Genomic DNA, 13,981 nt, shown 5'->3' on the forward strand with positions numbered 1-13,981 from the left:
TAAGTGACTGTCTACTTACAAGCCTCAGACAGAGTAAGCATCAATGCCAGGATTCAAACCCAGGTCTGTCCACGGTCCCTTAATCACTTCTCCACACTGCCTCTCACCCCTTGATCCTTGCCTAAAGCCAAAGTCTTCCAACATTCCAACTCTTGGCCCTCACATACAGGGTTTTAAGTGGCCCTCGTCCCGCACCTGACATACGATAGAGTTGCAATAAGTGTAAGTACCATCCCTACAACCGGAGGCAGCCTGTAGTGCCTTGCTAAGGAAGTTCTTAGATCTTTGTTTTGATTCTTCTCCCTGCCTGAGCTCTGAAGAGGGGCCCAAATAACCAGCTGAGTCTGCCAGGAAGTTGGCATCAGTCCCAACTCAGCCATCCCTACTCTCTGATACATTTTTAATCCCTTTGAGACCTGCCCGATTTGGGCAGCACAGGAACAGATGTTTCTTAACAACTACAATTTGCCACAAGTATTTTTGGGCCCCTAATCTTGGTAAATTGTTGGGATCATGCTGGTTCTCTGGGGAAGAAGACAAAGCAGCTTCCATCAAAGCCTCGCTTGTTATAATGGGCCTTGCAGTGTCAGCAGTAAGTTGGTAGAATGTTTAGGCAACTGCATTACTTACTACTGCATGTCAAATTACCCTCAGAACACCAGCAACTTGAAAAAACAAACACTTATTTTCTGACAGTTTCTCTGGGTCAAGAATTCAGGAGTGAATTAGATAGGTCTGGGCAATGCTAACTACAGGTCTCTCATAAAGTTTTAGTCACAATGTCAGCCAGGGACATAGTCTCATCTGAAGGCTCAACTAGGGCTGGAGGATCTGCTTTCAGATCCTCCACAGCTGCTCTCAGGAGGCCTCAGGTCCTCACCACATAAACCTCTCCCTGGAGCTGCTCTAGTATCCTCACAATATGGCAGCTGGCTTCCCCAGATAGGTGATCCTCAAGTGAGCAAGGAGAAAGCCACATGTCTTTTATAACCAAGCCTTGCAAGGTACACATCTTTCCTTCTATTTCATTCTAGTCATTAAAAGGGAGTCAATAAATCTAGCTCATGCTCAACAGATGAAGAAGTATGCTCCATCATTTTAATGGAGCATCAAAAAAATGTGCAACCATGTTTCAAATGAATGTCAGCATGATAGCGGAATGCACCGTGGTTCGAGTTCTTTACCTTTCCCTGTATTCCCACGCTTACCAAGTAACTGTGCATTTCCTCCTGTTAAAAATACAGAGTAAAGATCTTTACCTTTTAAAAAATAATAATAATAATAAAGGAATAAGGATTAAAATATTGTAAAAGACTTTAAGCGTGAATGTCAAGATGGATATGATATAATAACTCTCTGATATCTAAGAAGATTCTTAAGAAAATTAATATGGGTGGTGCCTGTGGCTCAGTGAGTAGGGTGCTGACCCCATATACCGAGAGTGGTGGGTTCAAACCCAGCCCCAGCCAAACTGCAACAAAAAAAAGCCGGGCGTTGTGGTGAGCACCTGAGGTCCCAGCTACTAGGGAGGCTGAGGCAAGAGAATCACCTAAGCCCAGGAGTTGGAGGTTGCTGTGAGCTGTGATTGCCCAGCACTCTACCGAGGGCAATAAAGTGAGACTCTGTTTCTACAAAAAAAAAAAAAAAAAAGAATATTAATTAACACTAAATTTTTTATTAAAATTCCTGATAAAAGAAAGACATAGAAGATAATTTACAAAGATTTTTTAGAGATCCAAGTCTCTAATATTAATAATGACATTATTATTAATAACATTATTTTTAATTATCTTTATGAATATTCCCTTAGCTTTCCCTTGAATATGTAAAATAACTAAAAGACTAGAATTTCATAAGGCAGTTCATGTTTTTTTTCTTGGATATGCTTAAAAGGTTAATAGCTTAAAAGGTTTTCTTATAATGAGTCAAATCCTTACTCCATACTTCTGTCCAATTCTATTCTCTGGAACAGAGAAGTAAATCAATCTTTCTTCTGGGTGTTAATTCCTCCTGTGGCATCTGAATAGGTTTGGAATATTACAACAAAATGAATAAAATAAAGTCTGTTGTCAATAAAGGCAATATTCCATATTTATATAAAAAGTAAGAAAAGGTCCACTCCATATGAAAAGTGTGATATTTGTGGCATGTTTATTATATTCCAGGATTCACACACATGAACCCTTTAGTACTCTGGCAACTTTACAGGTGAATAAAAACAAGACCTAAGGAGTCACAGAGCTGAGTACGTATCAAGGCAGAGTCTAAGTGAGATAGCGCTGCTCAGAGCCAGCATTCTTTATTACTGGGCTATATCGTATCATATCAGGGCAGCCCTAACAGAGGTGACATGCCCTGACAATTATTTTTAGTTTAGAGCATATATCTATTATGTGTCCATTTTTAGCATTCTCACCTATTCCTGGCTACCCTCTCAACACAAAATACAACAGTAAGGGCGGTGCCTGTGGCTCAGTGAGTAGGGCGCCGGCCCCATATGCTGAGGGTGGCGGGTTCAAACCCAGCCCCGGCCAAACTGCAACAAAAAAATAGCCGGGCGTTGTGGCGGGCGCCTGTAGTCCCAGCTTCTTGGGAGGCTGAGGCAAGAGAATCGCGTAAGCCCAAGAGTTAGAGGTTGCTGTGAGCCGTGTGATGCCACGGCACTCTACCCGAGGGCGGTACAGTGAGACTCTGTCTCTACAAAAAAAATAAAAAAAAATACAACAGTAAAAGGCAGTTCTAAGGAAACCATAAATAAATGTACACATGGTAGGAGTCCTTTGCAGTTGACTTTTTAAATCAAAGAATTGTAGACTTATATCCTTACTTCTCAATTATCCATTCCCTACAAATGTTAAGTTAATATTTTAAAATATTTCTCCAAACACATTGCTTATTTTTCTAAAATCCTCCAAATAAGTTCCCATGTACTTTTGTTGGTTTAAAAGATCTTTACCTGAACAGACTCTTGATCACTTCTTTCTTTGATCTTCCCTTTCTCTTCTCTTGGCTCAGTATGTTTTGGCTACACTGGCTTTGACTTTGTTGAACACACCAAGTTTTATTTTTTCTGCCTTAACATGTTGACATTACTAATCTGATCCTGATCCCACCCTCTATTGTCATTCTGGAGCCATTTCAAATTTTACCTTATCAGAAAGTTTTTCACCTATCTAAGACGATGCAGTTACTGGTCCACAGCCTCCAATAGATCCAATACTCTGATAGCTCATCTGATAGCCGCTCGGTGCATCACATAAATACTTCTTGCAACTTTGATTCATTTCAGCCTTCCAGATTATTTGTTTTCCTGATACATAATAGGAACTCAAAATATATTTGTTGAAAAAGTAGTAAATGAATAAATAATGTTTTTCTATATTATCTCTTATTGTTTAAGAATGCATATTTCCCAGAAAATAGCTTCAGGAAAATTTATCATTGTGTGAATAAGTATGACCAAAAATAACCCTACTCACCCACTGAGTAGCTTTTTCTTGATGACACTACCTCCAAGAAGTTAAATAGTATCCAAGTCCAGAGCCAGGACTCAAACCCATCCAATTCTGTTTGAATTTACTTCACTTGTTTGTTGATACCATACTGAACTGACTATATATATAGTCAGATATATATATATATATATATATAACTGTATATAATAAAATAATATATACGAATAAATATATATTATATGAATTATATATGTATTCATTTATAGGAATTTTATACATATATAACTATACTGAATTCTATACATATTATAAAATATATATAAAATAAATGTATAGTTATATATGTATAAAATTCATATATATTTATAATATAGTCAGTTATATATAACTATATATTTTATATATATTATAAAATAATACATAAAATAAACGTATATATATTTATATGTATGTGTAAAATTCCCAAAGTTAAAATAGAAACAAGTTTGTATTCAGTATTCTACCCCAAGTATAATATGAATCCATTGGAGGCCTTCAAATATAGTTTACATCATGTAAATACATTTCAAAGAGCAAATTGCATAAATAGTATTACAAAATCAGCCAGATGGAACTCAGGACAAATTATCTCTTCTATTTTGTGGAACAAAATGTAATCATTAAAATGTGTGATGAGTTAAATGAATTAAAAGAAGCAGGGGAGAGACATGTTGCCCCTTATTTTGTAAGATGATCACTCTTTTTTTTTTTCATTTCTATTTGCAGAACTGATTGTCAGAGCATAAGGGGAAGGAGGTCGACCAATTACGTAGACTGTTGCCGTAATATGGGCAGCAGATTATGATGGCTGGACCTGAGACCTTGCCAATGCACGCAGAGAAAAGTAGATGGATTTAAAATGCTTCTGGGTTATATAATTGTGGTAGCTTAATAAAAGGTTAAAAATAAATGGGGGAATTAAGGATGACACCTGGATTTTCCATGCAAAGGGGTGAAACAAAATTAGGCCATCCTATTCTGATTGCTTTCTTCCAAAATAGCTGTTCTGTTTTGCTTTGGTTAGAATCTAGACAGTATCATCTCTGATTATTTCATATACTCTTCCCAAGATTCTATCACTGAGCCAGGATTGAGATGTAAACACAAATGTACACATAAACACTTTTGGGCATGCCAGAATGCCAAAATCTAACATTCACAAAGTCATTTTGGAAAATAATGTGGAGAAAAAAATGATAGAAAATGAAAAATGAATTCAAAAGAAAGAAGATGCAACATCTAAGATAAAGTCATCAGCAAATAAATTATTACTTATTACATTGAGATCTACATTATACTTTATCCATAATGTTTAAAAACAAGTACACATCTCTAAATTAAATTCTGAGATAATCTCAAAAGGGATGAAGCAGTGATAAAACGAGATTTGAAATAATGTTATCTTTCTTACCTTATTTGTGAGTAGGGTACAATAGAAAAATGTAAGTTGACTTAACTTTACTCTTTTTAGGGTAGTCACTAGAGAAAATAAATAAATAAAGTATAATAATAAGAAAATACGATAAAGTTTTATTGATACAAAAAAGGTGACAAACAAAAAAATACTTGAAAAATGCTAAAAATATGACAAAAACATGAAGTTAGGAATAATTTCAGCTATATCAGTATGCAAATTACATGTATTAACTTCTTATAGTAGTTAATAATAAGTTAACATCTTATTATTAAGAAAACAATATTAAACCATATTCTATATACAAAAGATAAAGCTAAACTAAAGATTTAAAAAGAACATAAAATAGAATAGAATATTCTAGAACATAGAATATAAACCTATGTCTCCTATTTAGCATGACAAAATACCGTAGACTGCATGGCTTAAACAGCAGAACTTTATTTTCTCACAGTTCTGGATGCCAAAACTCCAAGATCAGGGTGCAAGCATGTTTGAATTGTGGCAAGGACTCTCCTCCTAGCTTTCCAGAATACCACCTTGTCACTGTGATCTCACATGGCAGAGGGAGAGAAAGACAAGTCCTTGGCACTAACCTCATCATAAGGCCCCACCTGTGGAACTCATCTAAATTGATTGTCTCCCAAAGCCTACATCCTCAATTACCTTCACACTGAAGATCTGGGATTTGGCATGTAAATTTTTAGGAGATATAGGTCAGCCAATAAAAAGCTACAAGAAAATTATATATACTAAGGGTTTTATCAACAATGATAACCAAAATACATAGTAGAATTCAGAATCATTGTTATGGAATGATATAGCTCCAAATGAACAGTAATGAAAAATCTTCATGACATAGTTTTCATAGGAAGACACAAGTCATAGATTACTATGTATAATATACATGATTTGATTTACATACATAATTTACATTATTTTTATATACAGGATCTGGCACAAATAACAGCCCCTTTTTTCTAACAACCTGCAGGAAGAAAATTTTACAGAAGGTACAGACAAATGCCAAAAGATCATACACTTACATGGATCGAAATGATATGAATTGTGTCTTTTTATGTTTCTCCACCAATTTCTATGTTTTATATTTATTTATATAATACTACTACGTTAAAGGGGTATTACTTCTGCCAGAACCTGTATATTAATAAATGTATAAAATGATTGGAAAGACACACACCAAACTGTTGACAATGTGCCTGTGGCAGGATTCTAGCAGTAAATGCTTAAAGTCTCAGTTACCATACCATCAAGAGATGATGTCAATTCAGTCACATTCTGACCTGGAATATCATTTGTATAGTATAATATTTAGGCAGCACCAGCACTCTACATATATGGCAGCTGGAACAGGGCTTTGCCAGCTACGTACCAGGTGCATTTACTCCTCTGCCCTTTGCTGGCTAGCCTGAATTGATAGACATCTCAGTTTGTCAACATTCTTTAATGGACACATGCGGGTGTGACCCTAAACTTTATCACCATAATACTCAAATCCTAAGAGGTCCAATTTCTATTCCAGGAATACAGATTCCACTAGACTATTATTACAATTGATATCACAATGGATCACCTGCCTGCCTACCATAGTCCTCCTTGCCACGTCGTGTACCACATACACATATCAGCAACCAATTTGTTCTTGGTAGTCAGAAACAGTCACTTTCTCAGCTTATTAGCTCGGTGAAGTTTCCTTCTGCCTTCTGCCTTCTGCAGGTTCACTGAAAAATCAACTCCTGATCATTAGCCCAAATTAATTGAGATAAAAGCACATAAATTTATTTAATGTTTACATGGGAGCCCTCAGAATAAAAACCCAAATTTACAGAGAAAACCATCCGCTTTTATGCTTAGGTTCAACAAAGTCTGAACAGTCATTTTTGGAGCATAATTCACAAAGATGTGGAACCAACCCAAGTGCCCATCAATACATGAGTGGATTAATAAAATGTGGTATTATTTATATCATGGAGTATTACTCAGATGTTAAAAAAAAGTATATACCTTGTGTAACAACCTGGATGGAACTATAGATTATTCTTCTAAGTGAAGTTTCAGAGGATGAAGAACACCACACATACTCACTATTACATTGGAAGTAATTGATCAACACCCATGTGCTGATCTGGTAGTAAAACACAACGGAAATCAAGCAGGTGGGAAGGGGGCAAGAGGATGCTGTCTGGTAACCTCGCATCTAACAGGTTCAATGCACACTATCTGGCTGACGGGCACACTTATAACCTTCACTTAAACTGTGTCAAAGCAATTTATGTAACTTGTATGTCTGTAAGATTCTGAAATTAAAAAAAAAAATTGTTAATCTCATCCCGAAATAAAAAAGAAATGTGATCAGACAAGAAGGGTATGATCTAATGCTAACAGACTTACTCGGTAAAGCCAGGAGAGCTTATCTGTCTAAATTCTTCCTGGCCTCTCTGCTTACACATTCTTTCTTTCTGGATATGAGACAGGACCTTCTCTGGAATGGGGAGACCTATAAATAATATAAGTCAAATAATAAAAGTCAAATAATTTTGTTATGGCAATATGGCCTCTTCTAGAGAAAGAGAGAGTCTAGATTTTATGGCTAGCCCCTGGGTAGAATGACACTGACAGAGAGGTGGGAAGGAGAAGGTCAGAAAAATACTTTTGCTTCTGAGGCCTTATTTTTTAAGTACGGGTTGTGAGTACCCACACAGCATAAGGAATTCGAATTGCCACAGAAAAGTTTTCACCTCTCCTGAAAGTGAACCACAATGACAGCTATCCCCAGAGCAATATTCCCCTGGACACAACAACCTTAAAAATTATCATTTATTAAGAAAAAGAAAGTAAGCAAAAACAGAAGTGTTTTAAGTGTAATAATGAAAATGACCACTATAATTTTATCCCTTTCATTTTTTAAACATTATTTCTGAATTCACTATCTTACACCCATCTTTAGGTACATATGGTGAATAATTTTGTGTGTTTCTAATATTATTAGAAAGCATAATTTTAGGAGTTTCAGAACACTTGTGTGGAATTTGAAATGTTTACTCAAATTTTCTCCCTATGAATGATTAGATTATTTCTAAATTCTTACTATTATGACTAATGCTGCAAGGATCATCTTCATGTGTAAATCTCTATATGAAATAGGTAGTATTTGGCAGGAAGAGAAGATGGCAATTGATTACAAGAGAAAAGAGCACTATGAGCAAGCAAACGTGATGACGTTATTTTAGAAAACTAAATTAAATGTGCCTGAATCTTGAGCGTGAATGCGAGATTGAGTAGTGCAGAGTTTACAAGATGAGGAGGATGGATGGGAATTTAGGGAGTTGGTGTGTCATAAAGGCAACAATTAGATCAGTGGGACTGAATTCCTGGATTCATCACTGTGGCATGTCATAGAACAAGGTTGGTGTGTTAATTTCCTCACATGTAAAAGATGGATAATAGACATACTGGCGATTTATGAGATTAAAGGAAATAATGAAGAAAAAAGTGTTCACTAAGTTTCTGGCACATATAAAACTATCAATAAGGGCGGTGCCTGTGGCTCAGTGAGTAGGGCGCTGGCCCCATATACCGAGGGTGGCGGGTTCAAACCCAGCCCCGGCCAAACTGCAACAAAAAAATAGCCGGGTGTTGTGGCGGGCGCCTATAGTCCCAGCTACTCGGGAGGCTGAGGCAGGAGAATCGCGTAAGCCCGAGTTAGAGGTTGCTGTGAGCCGTGTGACGCCACGGCACTCTACCGAGGGCGGTACAGTGAGACTCTGTCTCTACAAAAAAAAAAAAAAAAAAGAAAAAAAAAAACTATCAATAAATGCATGCAATGATGATTCTTATTACAATGCTCATCTTAGTTGATGGTGTCAACCTAACAACTTAACAAACGTTATAACTGAGGCTTCCATTAGGTGATAAAGAGAAAGTTAAGAGTAGCATTGTTAAATAGTATTAGCTTTGGTGTCTAAAAGATTTAGTATCAAATGATTCACTATTTGACAATGGACACATTACTTAACTTCTCTGATACTCAGTTTCTTCAACTGTTTGATAAGCTCATAAACCACACATGACTGTCTTGAGGATAAAGTAAGGTAACAGGGAGTACCTGAACTAATATGCACTTGATAAGTAGGTGGTAGTTTTGTTATTATTAAAAATATTAGTATTATTACAGTTGCTGCTTTTTAAAAAAGTATGGTTAAAATTTAGCTTTTCTGGGTGGCGCCTGTGGCTCAGTGGGCAGAGTGCCGGCCCCATATACCGAGGATGGCAGGTTCGAACCCAGCCCCAGCCAAACCGCAACAACAAAAAATAGCAGGGCATTGTGGCGGGTGCCTGTAGTCCTATCTACTCAGGAAGCTGAGGCAAGAGAATCTCCAAAGCCCACGAGCTGGAGGTTGATGTGAGCTATGATGCCACGGCACTCTACTGAGGGCAACAAAATGAGACTCTGTCTATAAATAAATAAATAAAAATAAAATTTAGCTCTTCTTTCAATACAATTCCAATGTAATCAGGGCTTCAAAAATCACAAAGTGGGGTCCCCATTAAATATCTTTACTTACTTTACTATGGAAGGCTCAGAAAAACAAAAGAACAAATATGCCAGAATTAGTATTTCTAAAGGGTATTTTTTGCTGGGTTAACTGACAATCAGTTTTAGCACAAAGGAAAATATAGGCATTTTCCTGAATGTTTTGCTAATCACCACAGACAGATGAAGCACTGGGAGAATTTTCAGAGGGGAAATGGTGGTTGTCTACACTGGCAGCAGTGTTGCCTAATCTGATAGTTCAACTTTTTTTGTTTTGTTTTCCTGCTTACTGATTGAAGAGAGAACATATTTTGACCTCCTCCAATCAAACTCTCCTGCCATAGCAATGGAAATGGCCTGCAGACCCTCTTAACTCCTCAGAGTTTCCTAAGCATTCTCCAGATAGGGTATCTTTTCTCCCTCTCTGTTTCCTTTCTAATCCCCACCAAAGGCAAAAACATATGCCTCAGAAGATTCAACAGTTCATTGCATCTGTGTGTTTTTTCCCAAGCTCTAGACCACAAGCGGAGATATCTAGCCTTTGTTAAGAAATCAGTCTTTGCTGAATATTGTCCAGCCCTAAGTAGAAATGCATTCTTATCTGTGTGTGAGAGGCAAGGCCTCACGGCTGTGGGCATCTGAAAGATCTTCACCTCCCAGAGGGAACTGCTCTACCATCCTTTTTATTGTAGTCCTTAAAGAGGGACTGGTAGAAAAGTCCCATTTATAGGGACTGGTATATGGGTATTCTAATCATTTGTAATAGCAATCATTATAATAATGGTCAATGGGTGCATAGCACTTTCTATGTGAGGGTCTCTCAGTCTTTTCTTCCAAAGCTATCTGTGATAAGTTTTTAGCACTAAGTTTTTAGCAAATAAAATATAATAAGGTAAAATAAAAATGAAATACAAGATGTGCATTTTTAATTTTTAGATTAAGTAAAGTTCAAGTTACCAATTTTTTTATCCAGTGGTAAGATAGGACTTTTATTAGAAGTTACAAAGGAATACAGAAGAAGTAAAAAGCACCAGAGCTTCCAGAAGAGGGAAAGAACTGAAGAACTCCCTCCACCAAATTCTTATATAAATGTCTAAATGTTTGCCCTCAATTTTTATATTTAACAAACAGAAGTAAGGGTTGATCAACTAGTCATGCCTCTAAACCATACTTAGGTAGTGTTTCTTGAAACAGAGTCCCTGAGTTACAAACACCTGACTTACATACAACTAGCACTTGTGAATGGAGGCTATTATAGTAATTCCCCAAGTTACAAACATCCAACCATTGTATGACTTGCACTTACAAACAGAAGCTATTACAGGTAATAAGTAAATATACCTGTTCCAACTTACATACAAATTCAACTTAAGATCAAACCTGTAGCACCTATCTCATGCATAACCCAGGAAATGTCTATATGTATACTAACATAGTCAATCCTCAAACTATTTTATGAGGTAAATACTTCTATTTTTTTTTCCATTTTACAAATAAGGAAAATGAGGCATGGACATTGGGTGACTCCTCCCAACTTGAGAAGGAGCTGAACTCGAGACCCATAGTTTATACTCTTAAACACTATCCTATGTTAGAAAAAAATAAGGCTTACAAATTGTTTCTAACACCAGATTATTAAGACCAAGTTATAACAGTTATTTATATTTGTGTCACACTTTGTATTGTCCAAAATATTTTAAATATTTTGTCACTTAATACTGACAACAACCCTATCAGAATTACCTTCCCCATTTATGTATGTGGACTCTTGAGTTCCACATATGTTAATTGAGTTGTCTAAAGTCAAATACTGTTGGAAGCTGAATGTTTGGGCTCCTTGAACACATAAGGATCATAGAGTAGGAACATATGATTCAGACAAGGAAGGCTGAGTAAGTCACCCTAACTTTTACTAAAAGTAGCAAAAAAAAAAAAAAAAAGAGTACGGTAGAAAATAACAAAACATAAAATGCATAGCAGTACTAAAGAGAGGAAAACCAGAAATAAGGATGGAGCTAAAAAGTAGAAAACAAAGCATGTGTCCTGAAGTTTTGGCTACTTTGGTGAGTTCACAGGTAATTTACTCAAAGCCTAGTGTTTCAACATGTATCAGGAAAAGCGAATGTGGAAATAATAGCAATAGATAATGATGAGGCTTTCAAAGAGCAGTGTTCTCAGAGATGTGTAATAGGGGGGGAAAAAAATCTACCAAACACTCAGATATCAATATTTGTCTCTCTATACTTTGATCCACATTAATAAAACCTATTTCCTTAAGAAATCAAAGTAGGTGTCTTTTTATATGTGCTTGACATTCAAATGCAAAGTCTAAGAAATGAAAATAACATGCCATTCTAGACTGGCAGAATTTTGATATGTCTAGTGAGAGCATATGAAAACGTTTCTAGAATATGTTACCCTTTGCCAAAAGAAATTCTGATTCAAACAAAAAAAAAAAAACTCCACTAAGGGTGAATTCTTACAGGTTTGATAATTGAAGTAACAAAAGGATAAATTTAAATAATAAAAATTATCATTAAAAAGGTAAAAACACTTTTGAAATTGAACTATGAAAATAAAACTAAAATTATTTATTCAGTAGCATTCAAACCACAATAGATGTATTAAATCACAGAATAGATATAGCTGGGGAAGGAATTAGTAAATGGAAAGATGAATCTGAAGATATGCAAAAGCAGCCAAGAGAAATAAAGAAAGCCTAAGAGACATGCATTATAGATTAAAATGATGATACCCAACAAACCATAATAAAATGAATTTCAAAAAGAGAAAATATAGAAATTGGAAAAGATGCAATCGTCTCAGTAGTAATTGTAGAAACTTTTCACTCAACAATGAAAGATATGGCTCTTCAGTTTTAAGGACGCTACATCTTAAGCAGGATTAACAAAACATAAAAGCTCACGGAGTCACCTTCTTAATAAACTAGTAAGGTGTCAAAGATAAGAAAGAAAATTTAAAATAACCACCAGAAGATTGTTTTCAAGTACATTTGATTAAACCGTGACAGCTCACATCTTCACAAAGGTCATTCAGACTTAATTCTAGTTATCAGTTCCAATCTGATCATAAAACTTCTTATAGGTCATGATGAAAGCTTAGCCTTTACCCGGGTCCAGTGGGAAGTTTTTGAAAGGTGTTGAGGATGAAAGTGATACTTTTTTTAGTTAAATTTTATTGGATTATTGCAATTATTAGAAAAGTTCTTGGATTTAGATTCAGGGAGAATTTTCTGTCAATCACTAATCAACAGGGGTTAATCATGTCGCTAAGATTTTTTTCAGTTTCCTATTCAAATATGAAAGTTTTTTTTTAATCTGTTCTTCCAATATCATGAGATTGTGATCAGTCTGAAATATAATGTTTATGTGAAACTAATCACTGTTAACTCAGAAAAATATAGATGTATTATATGAATATTCTATTTAGGGTAAAAATAAGCCATGTGAAGAATCAGCCTAATTATTCAGTGGATACCTTGCAAGCTAAGTATAGAATCTAGACAATAGGGATGCAAATTTTAAAGAGTTCTGTATTTATGTTTTACTAATTATCCCAATCACTTTTGAGAAGTTACAGGACTTTCCAGAAAAGCCTGAGAATAATTATTTCCAAATTTACAAAAACCATATCCTTAAGATACAGAGACACTCCTTCTAGGACCTGAATAAGTGGAGGAAACCACTTTATAAAATATTTTTACATTTTTAGAAAATATCTTACAATATTTAGCATAAATATCCTTTAATTATAGCCAGCTGGGTCAGTGAAACTTTATGGCCATGATTTTGTCATGCTGAGAAAATTTCTTCAGATATGATAAGAAAACACAAAGTTAAAAATCTTAAAACAAAACATAAGGAACAGGATGAAAAATAATGTGTTTGCATGCAGTAGAAATGGCATTTCACAGATAGTAAGAAAGATAAAGGAATAACTTGAAGACTTTTTTTGTTCTCTAATAAGACCTTGAACTTGGATGTGTTACCTTTGTGTTTCTGTCAATTAAATTTTAATAATAAATATTAATCAGGATGATTATTTCCATTGTGGCAAAGATGCTGAGAATGGCAGAATTCAGAGAGGGCTTTGAAAGCCAAAAAGTGAAAGATCTGGAATTGAGTGGTTTTCTTTTGGTCTGAAATTCCAGATTCTTTAATATTATAGCAGTGACTACTGAATTTGTGTGTTTTAAAAGTACTGCCGAGGTTTCCTGGGCCACAAACTATAAAGATAATAGAAATAAAGCACAGAAAATTTAAAAATATAATAGTTGAAGTGTTCTTAGTAAAGTAGCTCAAGAAAGGGGGAAAAAAGTATCCAATGTACTCAGTACTGCTATGAAATCAATATATGAGCACCTACACTTTCACACAAATGGTAAAACATAACTATTGCCCAGAAAGTAGAAGGGAAGAGGAGAGAGAGGGGAGTGGAGGGGAGAGGCCACAAGGACGGAGGGTATTGGGGGGACCACACCTAATGTGCGTAATACAA

This window comes from Nycticebus coucang, chromosome 13, assembly GCF_027406575.1.
Source record: "Nycticebus coucang isolate mNycCou1 chromosome 13, mNycCou1.pri, whole genome shotgun sequence".
NCBI lineage: Eukaryota > Metazoa > Chordata > Mammalia > Primates > Lorisidae > Nycticebus > Nycticebus coucang.